At 39.0% G+C, this 17,175-nt stretch overlaps 1 long non-coding RNA gene across 3 annotated transcripts in view; it reads right to left on the reverse strand.

The window, feature by feature from the left end:
* LOC116694475 (uncharacterized) overlaps positions 1–17,175 on the reverse strand; it is a 97,551-nt gene that overhangs the window by 47,404 nt on the left and 32,972 nt on the right. The window lies entirely within an intron of this gene.

Here is a 17,175-nt window from a genome sequence, read left to right on the forward strand (position 1 = left end):
TGTGATATAAATATTAAAAAAGTGCCCACAGCTCTTTGCTGGCTATGTGAGAGCTTCTGCTTCTTGGGTTATAATGAAGTTCACCCACATAGCAAGGTAACGCTAGAAAGCGTGTTCTTATTAGGGCTCCTGCAAACTGTAAGAGACAATAAATGTCTTTGACCATCTTTCTTTGTGAGTTTCTATTCTCTTCTACTAATGGGGGATCTTAAACACAAGGCAGCACCTACATGGCAAAACAACACATCCTCCAATGCTCTACGACGGCTGAGGCTCAAACCTTTTTGAGATATTCTAGTGGCCTCAGACAAAGGGTTTAGAAAGCATCAAGTCTTCTTCCAAAATGCAAGCTGTGTGGTCTTTGTGATAGCCCCATTACAGCATGAAGGACTCTTACTTTAGGCTGTGTGTCTGTGTGTGTGTCTGTCTGTATATGCTTGTATGGATAACTGTACTTTCCAGGAGAAGAGATCTTAAGAGCAAGTCTTTGAATGTAGGACATTGGCGCTGTAGCGGTTAATCTCCCCCCACGGCTTTACAGACGGCTGTGGATTTAGGAGTTGGCATCATAACTGACCAGTGCTGTTTGATTAGATAACAGGGGATCTACAGCAGGCATCAATGGTCCACCGTGCTGAAATGAAACAGTTTGCTCTCCGCCCATTCTGCTTAGAACACGATGGGGGTGATTCTTCAACAGTCTGATGCCACAAGCTGCCAAGCAGCGTCCACCACAGCGATACCACGATGATGGCGATACTACGGACAGCACCAGCTTGTACCAGATGTTGGGAATTAGCTGTCCCTCTGGCTGTCATGGGTTGTGCCCTGCAGCTCTCCTTGAGATTCACTGTGCAGAATTGCAGGTGTTGATGAGTTGCCAAAACACTGCATTCTGCAATGGCCATGTTTTTGGCTTTTAAGGCAGCCACAGTGTAGCCAAAGTTTTTAGCAGACTGGTTCATTTTACTTGGTCAACATGGCGACTATTTAATTTAAAGTGCTCCTATTATGCTTTTTCCCTTTTCTTTATTGTGTTATACATACAGTATCTTTCCTGTGCACATTATAGTTAAAGTGAAAAATCCCAAAGTCCACTTCAAAGGGACTTACCATCTTCTAGAGAAAACACTGTTCACAAACTGCTCCAAACAGCTTTATTGTAGTCCAGCCTTTACTTCCGTGACAAACGTGGGTCACTTTGTAACACACGTTATAATGCTCGCCTTGATGCTAGCATGGCACTCCCTCATGCTCTGCAACTGACAAGCTAGCAGTACTTGCTGACCATGAGTGACTCCCAACAAAGATGGTACAGAAGTGAGATGTCTCACTCTGTAGCTAAAACAGAGAGCTCAACACACAGGGTGAAAAGAGGAACAGCAGCAATGTGCAGTACAACAAATATATGGTGTTTTCTGAAAATGAAACCACATAAATCTATTCTGATACATCTAAATACAATTATGAATCTGAAAATGAGCATAATATGAGCACTTTAAAAGATGAAATTTCTTCCCAGAGTTGGAAAACATTGGTCAGTTGGCTTTTATTTTATTTAGAGAAAAGATCTATTTTATGCATTATATTATAGAATATTAATTCAAATCATAGTAATTGCATTAAATGCAAACATTGTCTTTACATGCGGCAAAGGAATCATACTGAATGTTTTAACCAAGGTTTAATACAAGTTATTTGAGGGCCTGCATGGCAGCAGAAGGACTGCCTGGTTAAGCTTGGACCTCGCTGTACTTTGGTGGAGGGCCTTTGTCCCCTAAAACATAATATACTCTGAGTGCATGGGGGTGGATGTCACTTCAGATACTGATGCATTTGGGGTCTGCATGGGGGGAAATAATGTGCAACAATGATATCTTTGATCATTGCTAGAACTACCCAACACAGGAACTGTGTCGAGTGTGGTTATCATCAACCCATTTCTATTCCCCCAGCACAAATCATTTCATGGCTCCTTCATCCCATGTGCCAGGACTGGGTTTCAAAAGCAATTTCAGCTGAAAAATAAGGTGCTTTTCTTCAATTTTCAAGCCATTTGTATCAGGGTTAGTGTTGTTTACCTAGCTAGTACACTGGTATTTACATACCTCTTTAAAGGAAAAAATGGCCTGGTATGATTTATGGACTGCAGCAAGAGCGCAATTTTCTGTCGTACACCTAATCTGAGAGGGTATGGAGAAAGGTCACATTGACCATACAAATACCATGGCCCTTCCACAGAGAGTGGGTGGATATTCATTCTCTTTAAAACATGTCAGTTAGGTCTGATTTATGATATGCAGAGCACACCGGGCTCAACAACACCTTTGGTTTCAGAATTACGTCTGGGCCTATGTTAAAGAAAGAATACGATAAGAGAATAATTTGTCCTAAACTACTGTCTTTGATAACACCATGGGTATACAATACATCTAGGTACCAATCATGTTATTGTTATTTTGTTTAGGTTTGCTTTATATCACAATGAAAAGAAGAGTAACAAAAGCAAAATATGATGGGTCTTATCGTATAATTACAAAGACCAAAAAGAGACAAGAAAACAACAGAGAGAGAGAGACAGAGAGAGATGCTGTCAGGTGTTAGGATCAATGCCGTGTTTCAGAGTTGTAACCTTTAGCCTCCCCCTTGACTCCAGTGTGATATGACACCATGAGACTGATAGAGAAGGAAAATACATTTTCACGTACTTAGCTAACACAATACTGCTATGTGGCCTTCCTTCATGCTCTAATTTCTCAAACTCATCTTTCCTTTACGGTGTGTGGCATGAATTTGATCTGCATGACAGGAAAGAATAAACCATTTTCAATCCATCTTATGATTTATTAAAATATCATTGCTTACAAAAGACGGCATCTGGCTATCCTGGCTTGGGTGATGTTTATTGCCCACACAAAGTTAATTATCGATGAGAATCCTTTAATTTATTATCCATTAAAACCTGACATTGTCAGAGCATGTTCATTAATATTAATACCAACTCTGTCTTCCATGGTACAGCAGCGTGGCAAGGACGCTTGTTTCTGCAGGAGAGAATAGAGGTAAGACTCATAAAAAGGTCAGCCAATTCACAGAACTGCTGAAACACTAAGCAAAATAATAAAGGGCATCACAATCAAGATATCACCCAGGGACCCAATGAGTCGAAATGACAGCACCCAAAACAATAGTGAGGCTGTCACAATGTATGCTTTATATCAGGTGAGTTACAATTCAAGCGGCTACAATTACCTGATGGGGAAAATGACAACGAGGATAACTGCATGTTTATGTTTTTTTTGTGTTAGGTTTAAGTATTCATTCCAAAAACTATTGCAAATGTATACTCCTTTTGTTTCACCAAGAAATACGGTCTGCTGTAGAAGCTACATTTCTGCTCTACATGCATTTGTGGTTTTTTTAGTTTTACTCTGGTACCATGAACACATTTGACTGGGAACAAAAGGATCTATATAATATAAGAAGGATAAGTATAGAGTGTCAGTTTTGAGATTCTGTTTCATGTTCAGCATTATACGCTCATTATTTACAGTGTGCTCACCCCTCGCACGGATGGACCAATTTATGGGGAGGCAGAGGATCAAGTTCAGTCCTAATGACAACCTCTCACTGACCTCTCCAGAGAAAACAAATGGAGCCCCAAGGTGATGTTTCAATATCACCAACTACTTGGGTGTCCTAGGGAAAGGAACAGATGTAGCCCTGAGGATGAGAAACGGGTGAGGTGCAGGTCAAGGTCACCATACGCCAAGGTTAGGGTCAGATAAGCGCGGCTGGCTCGGGGTCTTCACATGCCCACAGGCCATAAAAAGAAGGCGTGGACAGAGACTCAAGAGCTATGGATCAAGTGTTATTCCATTGAGGGCCTGAGGAGTGGGTGAGGGCAGGGGCACTGAGGTTCAGCACTGTCATATGCTTGTGTTATACACTTGCTCCAAGTCTCATCGCCTGCTTTGGGTTATTGCTGAGAGAACACTTGCTAAATTACTAATGTGATTATGAGGGAAGAAAGTGACAAAGCCTCTCCGAGAAATGCAAATGCAGTATGAAACTAGGCAATAACTATTCAGCTTGTTATAAAATTAGCGGCTACTTCTGCATGGTACTTTAATGTAGTTATAAAAGGGAAAAAAAGTTAGGTAAGATTTATTTAAAAAAAATAGTTCACAATTAAGACTTCTAATAGGATTTTCAAAAGAAAACGCAACAAAAGTGTGACTCCAGTTCTGCTAAACTTACAATGCAAATTCATATGAGTACATACTATGTTACAGCTGCAAGAAATGATTTCTAATTGGAAAAATCTAAATGAATTACTTATTTGTTATTTGTTAAGACTATGAAATGTCAGACTATATCATTAGTTGTAGTGGGAGATCCATGATATTTGGAAAGAATAAATTGGCTCTAGCACGTTTATTTTGACTTAATTAATAAGATAACCTAAGTGATTTATTTGATTCCCCAGACTGTATGGCACAATAAAAACCTACAGTACGAGGTACATTTGCTAAATGTGTTCAACTGGAGAAGGACAACAGGAACAGAGTTAGACTGCAATTACTGCCATATACATGGGAGGGAGGATGCTAATAGGGAGATTTACTGCTCCAGATCAAATCAAATGTAAATGTATCCTGGTGGGTTGTGCTTCCTTTAATTAGAAGGTGCAAGTAGTTTGATAAACTCTTAAAGATGGTGGTTCCTCTGGTTGTCAGCTCATTATATGCATCCTCACTCTGCTGCAACACTATGCAGTGGAAAAAGCTATATAATGTTATAATAAGTGGAATATCCTCTCGCGTTGAGAATTTAAAGACATTCAATGTCTACATTCATCAATTACAACTCAAATAAGAATTGAATGAAGATGAAGATGTTGAACCTCTTCATTTATTATTCATTTTTCAGGTGAAAAACAAAGGCTGACCTTTCCTATGAGGAGATTAAAGAGATGTAAACAAAACAAAATTAATTACATTCTGCAAAAGCTTTTGAATAAAATATATATTTAGGACATGTTAGATGGAAATCAAGTTTTGAAAAAAACTGCATTTGTTCGAATCATTACATTTGCAAGGAAAACAATATCTTTCAAAACAAAAACACATTTTACATGGTATTATTTTTTAATATATGAAACTGTATTCCTTGATACCATATCTGCACTAGAAGTACACCAATGCTACTAACTTGTGATTTGTACTGTAGAGTATGTGAGAAACTAAGGAAAAAAACTTTTACTGTATTTTGTTACGAGGAAAAGTTACCTCATTTTAACTAGGAAGCATATGTCATCAAAGCAAGAAGCGTTGCTGCCTTTAACAAGTACGTTTTCTCAATATAATAAGATGCAATTTTTGTGAGACTTTAGCCATTGAGGAATAAGTTTCCAGAAATTACACTGACGGCTTAAGGTTAGGCAGATGAGAGAACATGCTGTCCAACGTGTAACATTGAATATCACAACCCAAAGGGCTCTAATGGATTAGGAATTCTTGTTCAAAAGCTCTACAGAGTAACATGAACATTAGTGTGTGCAGAAAAATTATATCTTCTCTATTACTTAACAGAGACTTTTTAAATCCTAAAAGGAATTTACACATTATCGGTTCTTTCAATGCTTTCACTCATCAATTTCTGTAGTATTGTAGTGTGAGGCAACACTGCTCGTAAATAACTTTTCTATAACAATAAATCAACTAAATCTTTAAAACAAGAATTTAGTCATCATAACAAGATATTTTTCTAATTATAAACAAGGGCAGTGCCAGACGTTCTATACATTTGTGCCTGAGCTATATGCACAAATTTTCAGGATATTTGACAAAAGAAGGCCTAAAAATCAGTACTTCATTTGCGTTTGATATTCTAAAACAATATATAGAAAACCGTGGTGAATTCCCTGGATGGCAAATATGACACATATAATAAGTATTGCGCATAATTTAAAATATTGTAAATATTCAGCACAAAACATGTGAACAGTATTAGTATTCAAAACAAGGTGTTTTAACCCATCACTTTAATTGATTACTTTCATATAATAAGTAGTGGTACATGGATCAAGTCTACTGCTAAAATACCCCTTTATGAATGAAATACAAGTAAAGCTAGTACCAAGAATACTTATTGTTGCAAGTTCAATGTGTCATTGTTTTGGACGTTTTCTTTATGATAGTAGAGGTGGGAGGAATAAATCCAGAGTTTTGGGGAAGTATTGCAATATTTCCTGTGGCAATACTATATCGATGCACAGACGTCAAGTATCAATCTTTTACTTTATGTGTTGGTCAGTTTGTCTGCTTGACAATCCTATTTTGCAGCAATAAAATTGAAGTGAGACAAACAAAGAGAAATTCATCTTTTAGATACAATAGATGTTGACAAAGTTTCCTTTTGGAGACATAATTTGAAATTGGGAAAAACATTTGAAGTTGTTAAAAGGTAATAAATTGCAATATATCGCAGAATATTGCAATGTGTTTAAAATCACAGTAATACCGTGTTGTGACATAAGAAGCGTGATGATATCGTATCGTGAGGCATCTGGTAATTCCCACCCCTGTCATAGCTGTTCTTCTAATGAGAGCTTGAGAAAAGCTGTTGACAGTGAGTATATTAACATTATTAACAGCATGGATGTCAACTGACTCTTGTCATAAAATGTGATAAGCTTAGTTCTTCAACATATATCTAGCATATCAGTGAGACAACCTAAATAAGACATAAGAAGTAGATAAGACCATGGCCAAAGACAGAGCAAGAGAGAAAAGGAGAGAGGAGAGAGAGAGAGAGAGAGAGAGAGAGAGAGAGAGAGAGAGAGAGAGAGAAGGCAAGAGTAAACCGGGTATGGTGGAGACAGGAAAAGAGAGATGACTCCAAGAAGGTCACTCCTTTTTTGTAGTCAATAATTGACATTTAAACACACGTTTCAAACGTCACTGATAAAATTACGAGAGATAATGGAGAGCGAGCTGCTTACACTGGCATGCAATTATAGCCATAATGAGATGCAAAAATGCAAATGTCTTTGTGCATGCTCCAGCCTCCTTTTGTGGGGTGCCACGGCGTCTGTGGTGGATGATAGATGCCATGCTGGTGGTGGTAGACAGAATGGTGACATGTGGGAGTGGGAGCAAGCAGAGAACAGAACTGGGGCGAATATGCCACACACCCTCACAAAAGCAAATCCCATAACTGCCTTAGCTAATGCTTCCCTGAATGCTCTCCAAATCTATATAGTTAATTAATTGCTACAGATATATATTTTTTTAAATAATAGGAAGTCTATGGTTTAGAGGCTGTTTTTGCTATTGAAGGCTATTAACATGGCTTTTATATCATATATATATATTATATTATAATATATATATATATATATATATATATATAGATATATATTATATATTATTAGATATATATATATATATATATATATATATATATAATCTTCCATGGCTGTAACTATATTTTTGCTAAAGTGATTCTAAAACATGCAAACAAAAGGTTCTTCCCTGAGGCAGTTAATAAAATTGAAGTTTAAACCTTGATTTAAGAAAATCATGCAGTCTTGTCAAAATACCGACTTTCAACACATATTTATGCACAGGCCCTTTTCTATTTTAGGCACACTTTATGGATATACTGTATAATTAGCAGTATGTATTCATTTAAGTTGCACATTTAAGTCTTAAATTTCAATAGTTTGTACTCGTCACCTGTACTGCTTCACTCAGTTGTAATGATCCTTTCAGATGCAACAACTGGGAACATTATATGCTCTAAATGACACATACCTATACAAATACACTGCATTAAGCCTTTGCGGCTGTCCACCCTTAAATAACATTCAAATAATGTAAGAACAAATTCCTGCAGCCCACTTCCCTCGTTTGTAGATTCACCCTTTCCAGACCGGTCGCCCACCCCTCCACCTCTGAAGGCTGATAAGAATGGGACACAAAACATGCTAGCAGTCATGCTGTTTGTTAGAAGCAATTAATTTCTCTGAGGCCTTCATTCTATTCAGGGTAAGCTTTTGTGCTCAAAATCCCACTATTCTGAGCTTCTCTTGTGCCACGTAGGAGGGTATGAGAGAGTGGAGGATCGGAAAAGAGAGGGAGAGCCCGAGACAGAAGCTTTGGATGACAGATTATCTTGGGCCAGTTAAGCATGTAATTGCTCAAATGAGTTAAAATCCCTTCAAATATCTGTCTCTGCACGTCCTCATCACACCACTTCATACACTTAAATATTTGACAATTGACAAAGACAAACCTAAAGGGGGTCTTCAATAGCCAGTTGCAAGGACATTTTTTTTTCAGCAAAATGAATATTATTCATTAGATTTCTCTGTGTTGAAAAAATTATTTTACTGACTTTACTTAAACATTAGCTGCAAGAGCTACTCTGGGTTGCTTACCACCACAAGCTAATGGAGGCACCTTTAAAAACATGTTTTTCACATCACTTTGAGGTCAACATAGAGTTTTACCATCAATGATGCTTCAACATCTAAGCAACAACACGAAAGATCAAGTAGCAGATTGGATATGTCTCATATGGGAAGACAGAGGGATTGCTAAACACAGTTACAGACACAGCAGTCCACAGATTCAGATCTGGAGAATGCCTGCCTGCCTTCCTTCTGCCAAGCCTTTTTTCACATAGCCACTGTTGCTCCAGACTAAGGCTGATGGATCCATGCCTTAGAGGGAGAAGCTGCTGCATGCCAGACTTCTAAGGGTCACTGAATGGACTGTTCTCTTGTGCTTTCATTCTTTTAATTTAATCAGTAGTCTAATCGCAGCTTTACACACATTTTCCCCACTGCATCACATCAAAGACTTTGATATGAATTGTATTGTCAATGGCGCTTAGATGCAATTTGACAGTATAACGATGCAAGTTTTGCATTCATGATATAAATAAATGGGTTCTTTCTAGTAATCTTCTATAAAATATGATCTGGATTAAACAAAGACTGTTTTTGTAGAAAACTAAATGTGATGAACATGATGGGCTGCAGTAAGATGGGAAACTTTTTGCCAGGTGTATTGGGCCTTGCCAAATGCCACCCTCAGAGCAGAGAGGGTGTCCTGCATTGCTTCCCTGAATGAATGCTAATGAGGGCGTGTGTGTATGTCTGAATGTTATTCACACCACATCAAACTGGGCCTGCAAAGAGGTGCAAAACTGGGGCTGGCAGCCTCCCAAACCAAAACAACCTGGAAGAATGTCAGACATTACATGTGCCTGGGACACAGTACATGCATGGATTATTGTAGAGATAAAAAAATTATAGAGCATATATTAACTGTGGCTCAACTGCCACAAAAAGGTGATGCTGACTCCTGGAAAAGTGTTAATGTTTACCTTAGAACATTCTTTTAAAGCCAAATACCACAAGAAAAACCAATTAATGGAAATAAGCAGGAACGTGATAATATGCAGTTTGGTGGCTTTAATACACATGATTATGAGTGGCATTTTTTGGGATTCCCATCAAAGGAAACAGGGCACGTGTTTTTTGTTAAAAAATAACTACATTCTTATTTACATAATTTGACATGAATTTAGAGAAATTACACAATGACAGGATGCCCTGCAGTGATGGGTTTCCAGTATTTAAAGCCCATCTTTGAATTCTCTTCAGTTTAATGGCAGTCTTGGGTAACATTTCCTCAAGCACATGAAAACACAAACTGCTGTGATAGAAATTAGATTAAAAGAGAGAAGTATAATTGGGATTATGACAAGTGCATGCTTTAGATATACATGCAACACAGAGTTTAAACTAAACTTTAAGCAGCTTTTACCATGCACAACACAGCGCCATGTAAGATGGATTCACAAACCAATTACAATCATTTAGGACGGTCTACTTTGCTAAGGTGAGACATTCTCTGGATTGGCTTCACATTCGCTGACAGCTGATGGGCAGACAAGGTCACTGGATGTACAAGCTCTCATTTAAAACATAGACATGAGAGCAGAACTGGGGTTAGTTGGGTCTATCAGAGCTGTCAATCAATTAATGACAATTATTGAGCAAGGACGCCCGTGGGAGGTGAGAGAGGGAATTAGAATGACCATGGGGGAACAACATGGAGAACAGGACGAATTATGGAGATTGGAAAATAATAACCAAAACTGAACAATATTACCAGCCCACACATGCAGATCGCTTACTTCCCCAGCATGTGTAAAGTGTGTCAATTGAGCACCATGGAGGGGATTTGGACCTTGTTTTACCAATCAAACCGCAGAAGAAGAAGACATTCAGTGACTAATTAGAATTCCCATAAAATATCAATATGTTTTATGAGCTTAACTGCATTAAGTGAGGTGTCAAATGAGCCATGAATTATTTCATTAGGAAAGATGTGGTTGGTGAACATGGAGGTTATTGCCACACATATAGAAACTTAGCAAACAGTACTCCAAAGAAGGAATGGCTGAGAAGGGACACCACACACTGATCCACAAAGACAAGGTGCTACTGCTGTGCTCATACAAATAAATGCAGGACAGAGTCATGCTCAGTCTAAACCAGGAGAGAAGAGAGAGACGAAAAAGGGAGGGAGGAGAGAAAGTGTTTTGAAATTCTCCAGCTGGCAGGCTTTAATTTTCCACCATTCTAATTAAAATGCAAATTAAATTTATAATTAGCAACCACAGTATCCGAGAAACCACCTTGTGTGCAGCCCAAACATATGGGGCAACCAGCGGTGGGCAGCACTGTCTCTAGGAGACAACAGAGGTGGGTGGCAGGACTGAGGAGTGTTTGTTGAGGACGGAGCTACTGATCATGAGCTGGGCTGGTTACACGAGAGCACCACTGAGCTTCAACCTGCTCCTCTGAGCTGGGAGCCCTCTAAGCTCTTCAGGCGGCGCGGTGAGGCAGGGGAGCATGGCCCAGTTTACTCTGCTGTCACTGCCCATGTCACAGGTCACTGCATGTGTCATCACAGCTAGACACAAGTGCGGCGACCAGCACTGGTGGGGTCAGCTCCTCCAGATCGAAAGGTTTTTGACCAAAATTAACCTTTGCTGACTCTTAGATAATTAATTTTTAATTGATGGCAATTCTTTGTAAACAGAGTTCTCCAACATTTCTTTACCCAGTAGCTTTCAACCACTGCAACTTCCTACAATGCAGGTGTTTTTCCAGCATTACAAGTGTAAAAATGGACCTTATTAAAATAGTTGGTGAGCTTAATAGCAACAAGCAGGATTTTAAAACAATAAAGTCGTACACAACTGGTAAGTGTAAACTGCATCTGGAAATGTAAAACAGCCACTGTTTCAGTTTGCTTTCATATTGCTATTGTGAAAAACAAATACTTTTTAGACACCAATTAGAAAGAGAATGATGACAGGCACAAACAGTAGTTGACCATCTTTTGTTGCCCAACACAAGTTAGAGCCAGGTCACTGTGGGTCAGAGACACGCTTTCTCCAAGGTGCCAGGCTTTTCCACTGAAACTGCTGAAACAGCACCATCAATCATCCATCAGTTGTCACAGCCTGAAGCCAAGGTCAGAACAAATCCATGTCAAAAGAATAGGCCACATCTTACCATGCACTTTCACTCAGATGGACAGTCTGCTGGTGACACTGTGTCAAGAGACTGCTATCCCACTCTAAGGTCCTTTCTCTGTGACTGACTTAGTCGATGAGAAGGTCTCATATGACCTCAACACCCCCATCCCTTGTCACCTGAGTTGGACCACCAACTTCTATTACGAAGTTAAGTGTCTCGACTACAAGACATATCTCGGAAACTGTCAGGTGAGTTAACTCGCAAAGCTTTGGGTAGACAATTGGACGTGGCCCTGTGTCACGACTGACACCGTTTCCTCTTACATGCTAGTCTCGTTGCTGTCAAGCATTAACACACTGTCATCAGTACTCACATGTAGTCAAAGAGCCATTCCTAGATGCAGTATATACTTCATCTTGAAAGTTTTCTTTGTATTACAGAAAAACAACCTAAGTTCTTCTGCTAGATTTTTAAGTTTTCTCTGTTTATAGGCCAAGGCAGAACTTGGACTGAATTAGATTAAACTGTATTGTCAGAGTACAGGTACAGAGCCAATGAAATGCAGTGTTGGTGGGAAAATGTTGTGAGTTGATAATAAGAACACTGGATAAGCTTTTTACTTAACCACATTGTTGGAATGTGACATCTCCCTGTGTGTCTGACAAGGCTGACAAATTTGACACAAAAGAAACCTCTGTGTGAAGATATCCTAACTGCAGTGGTGGACAAAAAAGTCAAAATGATATATGGCTTCACAAAATTGACAGTCACTGTTGGACAAAACATGGTTTCTAAATATAATCCTCTATTGTTTTCTCCCATCTAAGAAATGTTCTTGCTAGCTGTTTGGTTGTGCCACCTGTTGCCTTGTTAATCCTGCTGAGAAGATACTCATAAATCATAACATTCTTCAATTAATCAAGCTGTCAGCTTCTAGGTGAGAGGTCATGCATGGAAGAGACAGAGGTCATCGGTGTGGTGTGAAAGGGCCATGGTTGTGTGGCATCTCTTATTCTTGGGAAGTGTCAGTAGAGGAGGCAATGGAACAAAGGAGAAATCAAAGTCCAAGGGACACGAGAAAGGGGGGTGGGGGAGGAGGCTGGGGCAGCCACACCAGAGCCAGAGAAAAGAACCAGGGTGCAGAGCATAAAGACAGTCAAATTGACCTGTCATTACATCAAGAGAGCCGTGCCAAGCCGCTACATTATCACACTCACCATACCCTTTTAGATGACAGAGTTCCCGCAACTTACCAGGTTCCTGCAGCACCCCATTTGCATAATTAACAAGTCATTCATGTGTCATTCATTTGACTTCTATTCATTTGTAGGAGACTTCAGATTAAATAGCATGCACTGTATCTGGTAATTTAAATTAAGTGTCAAATGATAAATACTCTAAAAATCCAAATTAAAAGACTATTACTAATGTATATTGCCATTTCAAGACAAAGGATAAAAAAATAAATGCTATCATTTGCACAAAACATTGCATTGTGGGCATTTGTATGTCTGGCATGCGCCTTCTTAGAAATGCTTCAGGTTGACACAGATATGGGAATGCAGATTCAATGGTGGCTTTACTGTACCAAAATGCCCTGGCAGAACTGGAAATGTCCTTGCTTCAGTGAAATCATTGGCTCGGTCAAGACCACTAGAGAAAGAGACAATTTGAAGTACTGGTACTCAGTGGTGGAAGAAGTAACTTTCTAAGTAGCAATACCAACGTGTTAAAAGTCCTGCATTCAAAGTGTTACTTAAAACTGCAGTCAGGAAAACATAACAGCTATCGAAAAATCTCATTATGAAGCTAATTTGAATACTTTATATACGGTTAGGTAGTAACTACAAACACCTCAACTTACAATACATTCATGTACTTAGTTACATTGACAGATGTTGTGAGCTGGATTCAAAACACATTAAATTGTGAGTGCATGATTTCCACCAGCTATTTAGTCTCCATTTTGTCCCCTTGCTGTACACACCTGTAGCCAGTTCTGGTATGTTACCTTTTTCACATTGTTGGTATACTTGTTGGCCATTATTGAAAAAAGGTTTAAGGTCTATAAATAGGCAAATATGTTTCAAATAGTTCAGCTTGTATATCAACACAAACATTATATATATATATATATATATATATATATATATATATATATATATATAAAAAAAACATTGATTCAGTGCATTCATGTGAATTTTTGAAGTAAATGTGAAACAATCATTTCCAACTAAGAAAATAACTGGCAGAATAAACACCCCTCTTATTTTAACATGACTCTCTCCCCCATTTTAATAAAAGCATGTCATTTGCAGACACATGCCAATCTTTTCTTGTGCTACAAATCTTAAAAGCTAAGTACAAGTACTTTAACCCCAACACCTTTTTGCACATGAGGTCCTTCATTTCTGATAATTACAACATCTGTAATTTCCTACCTTAATGTGCTATACATCAAGTTTGAACTTACTGAGCTTAAAATGTCAATCTGCTCTATGTATTTCCCTTTGCATTAGCAAATCTGAATGACATTTAAGTCTCACAAACGTTACTAGCCTGTCACTGCCCACTCATCCACCACCTTGGAATTTGTAAGTGATTTTAGTCATTGATTACTAAGTGGAAGTCTAATGCAAGTGTTCCCGGGCATATTTAAAACATCTCTAATGAGTCCATGTTACCACTTAAGTCAATCACCGCTCTTTTGTTTAAATGGGAGAACAAAATTGTGCCAAGATTTGAGGGAGCCACAATGTCTACATATCAGGGCACACTTCTGATTAATTATTATAAAAAAAGGAGAAGAACACTGCTTTTTAAACCTACAACAAAAGATTTTGAATGTTTCAAATCAGCATAGGTTTGTAATGTTAGAAAGAAAAAAAACAATGGTTACTGTATGTAGGCCTAGCGTTTTAAACATTTAAACCATGCAAACCATTTATGCACCATTGCCAATAGGGCTTTTAACAGTTTGATTAAATGCTTTAATCAATCACAATCCCAGACTGTTTATTAATCACTTTATCAAGCAGTTGATGCATTGCTGCTTTTAATGGACTCCATTTATTTTGATTTCTCCTCTCTTCATCTTATCGAAGGGGCTCTCCCAATCTAGACAGATAAAAAGCAGGATGCAAGAACGGCTGGCTGTAGTGGCGAGAGCTCAGTCCCTTAACTTCATTACAATCACTCTGCTCAGACTTAACCAATTTATTAGTGGCAATATGTGCCCGGAGCGATGGCTAGGTAAACCACATAGCTTAGCTAAGATAAACAGGCGCCCATTCATTTGTCTCCTCACCTGACACCACAGTGATGTATGATCCTAATAAGATTAATATCCCCTGGATTTCTTTCCTCTCAGTCCCTGCAGGCATCTTTTGATGTTACTCACCAATGATCTAAGACTGTTTTTCAAATACATGTTGTAAGAATTGAGAGTAGAAATGTAGTAGTTTGGATAAATACTTCAATCCAGGCTGGATATACTACTTCAGACATGTTTTATTGCACAAAGACAAGGCAGCCTGTTCTTACACTTGAACTATAAATAAGCACTCTTCCCACCCGTGGATGGGCTGAAAACAAATTTCTAAAACAGAAGCTTCTCTCACAATCACATTTCAAGTTTCTGTTGTATTCAATAATGCATAAAAGTAGTCATTAAACCTGTCATGTTGTGGTCAGAAATGACAAAAATTAGCAAACAATCCATCTCCTTTTAAGCCCCCTCCCAGCCAACCCCAGCCATCACCCAACCACCACAGCCTCTGGTTTGGATTTACGCACAGACTTTCTGTCTCATCCGTATCTCCCCCTGTCTGCCCTTCTGCTTCTCCTCTTCTCTCTATTGTGCGCTAAAAAGCTATTGTCTGCATCATCTGAAACTCTGTTCGCCGTTACGAGGCAGTGGTGAAAAACATGAGAGTGCATAGGTTTGGAACACTGAATAGAAAATTGTACTTAAGTGGTCTTCTCTTGCCCATCACCTCTACCCTCTACCCTCCTCCACATGAGAAGGGCTGCTGGGGTGGGCTGGAAGGGGAAGCCAGCAGGGCAATAGCAAACTTGAAAGCAGCCAACATTTGCAGCACTCTTGAAAAACAAGCATTTCACACCTGAAGCCTTTCATGCAGGGCCTCGAGGCATCCCCTTCAAGGCATTTAATTGGCTATTGCTTCAGAGCTCGTTCAACGTGCCCATTATGGTAAGGCGACAAGCAGCCAAGTATGTCGAATGAAAAGGGTCCTTCTCCCAGATGGGCCTAGTGGTATTAAAAATTGCCCGATCACTTCTTGCTGTTGACTGGCAGAGGTAATTCAGATGTGTGCACAAATACAATGAAAACAGTGAACTGGATAAGATACAGAAAAAAACTGGCCTCCACCATTTCTTTCAAACAGAGCAATCGGTCACAAAGATTATAAGATGTAGAGATCTTGGTGTGATACTGATACACCTATTACATAAGGCAAAGCATATACAGGAGCATACCACTAACTCTACAACAGATAGCTGCTGTAATAAATGACACTCAACTTCAGCAGTCCTGTTTATCAATGATGACATTTGAACAAGCTGTAAAACATTTCCTTGGTTACTGTAAACTGGTGAAAACATGAAATACCCTGCAGCATGCCTCCACACATCAGACACTTTGATCATTTCTGGTGTTTGAAATGAAGACATTTGTGGCTCCTAAACATACATTTCATGCTTTAATCTCAGCCCTGGGACATAAGGCTTTAGGATATGATGTTCCACTTTTGTTTGGCAGTTCTACCTCCAAGATATGGTCCTTTCCTTCCCTGTGCCATCTGCCATCAGAAGTTTCACCCATATCAGCCTGAGGCATTGGAGCCCTCACTGGCAATGTTTTTGAGGGCACCCTGACTCCCCATGGATGGACAGCCTTGGGGGAACCAGATAAAGTAGGTGTTTAGTCTCTGGGCTGCTGATGAGGAAGGGATTGGCTTTGAGCTGGGTTGGGACTCATGGGAAATCTGGCGTGCAAACTAATTACGTTGTGCTGCCAAACTGCCTGTGATTACAAAATGGAGAGGCGGTGAAGGTGGAGCTTAGACTTTATCAATTGCCCCACTATTTATTTTTAAAAGAAAACAGCTAAAGCTAATGTGATTGTTTAATAAGATGTTCTTTTGTATAATGCTTTGTTCTCTTAATTTTATAGCATGTTTACAAGTCGGATGGAGGTTGAGATGGGTTATAAATAATTAAAACTGATCAACGTCAGAATACTTTGATTTTAAAAGTTGTGTCACCTCAAAAATCTGAATTCTCAGGATGGTTCAATAACAGCAAATACCTAATTACTTCTACCATGTTACCACACCTGCCTGTCACACCTTTGGAGAAAGCCGCTTCAAAAACAGGTTAGTTCACAAATGATCTGCTATATTTGTATTAACGCCTCAGCTGGTGGCACAGACAGCCCCTGAAGATATGCACCATGCAAATCATTAAAAGGTACAATGGGCTATTAGTTCATTCCCTTCATCATGGACTAAATCAAATGTCAGGCTCAATATCTTAATATTTGTACACTAATCTACCCAATTAATATTTTTCTTGCATTTTAA

This window comes from Etheostoma spectabile, chromosome 8 (assembly GCF_008692095.1).
Source record: "Etheostoma spectabile isolate EspeVRDwgs_2016 chromosome 8, UIUC_Espe_1.0, whole genome shotgun sequence".
Lineage (NCBI taxonomy): Eukaryota > Metazoa > Chordata > Actinopteri > Perciformes > Percidae > Etheostoma > Etheostoma spectabile.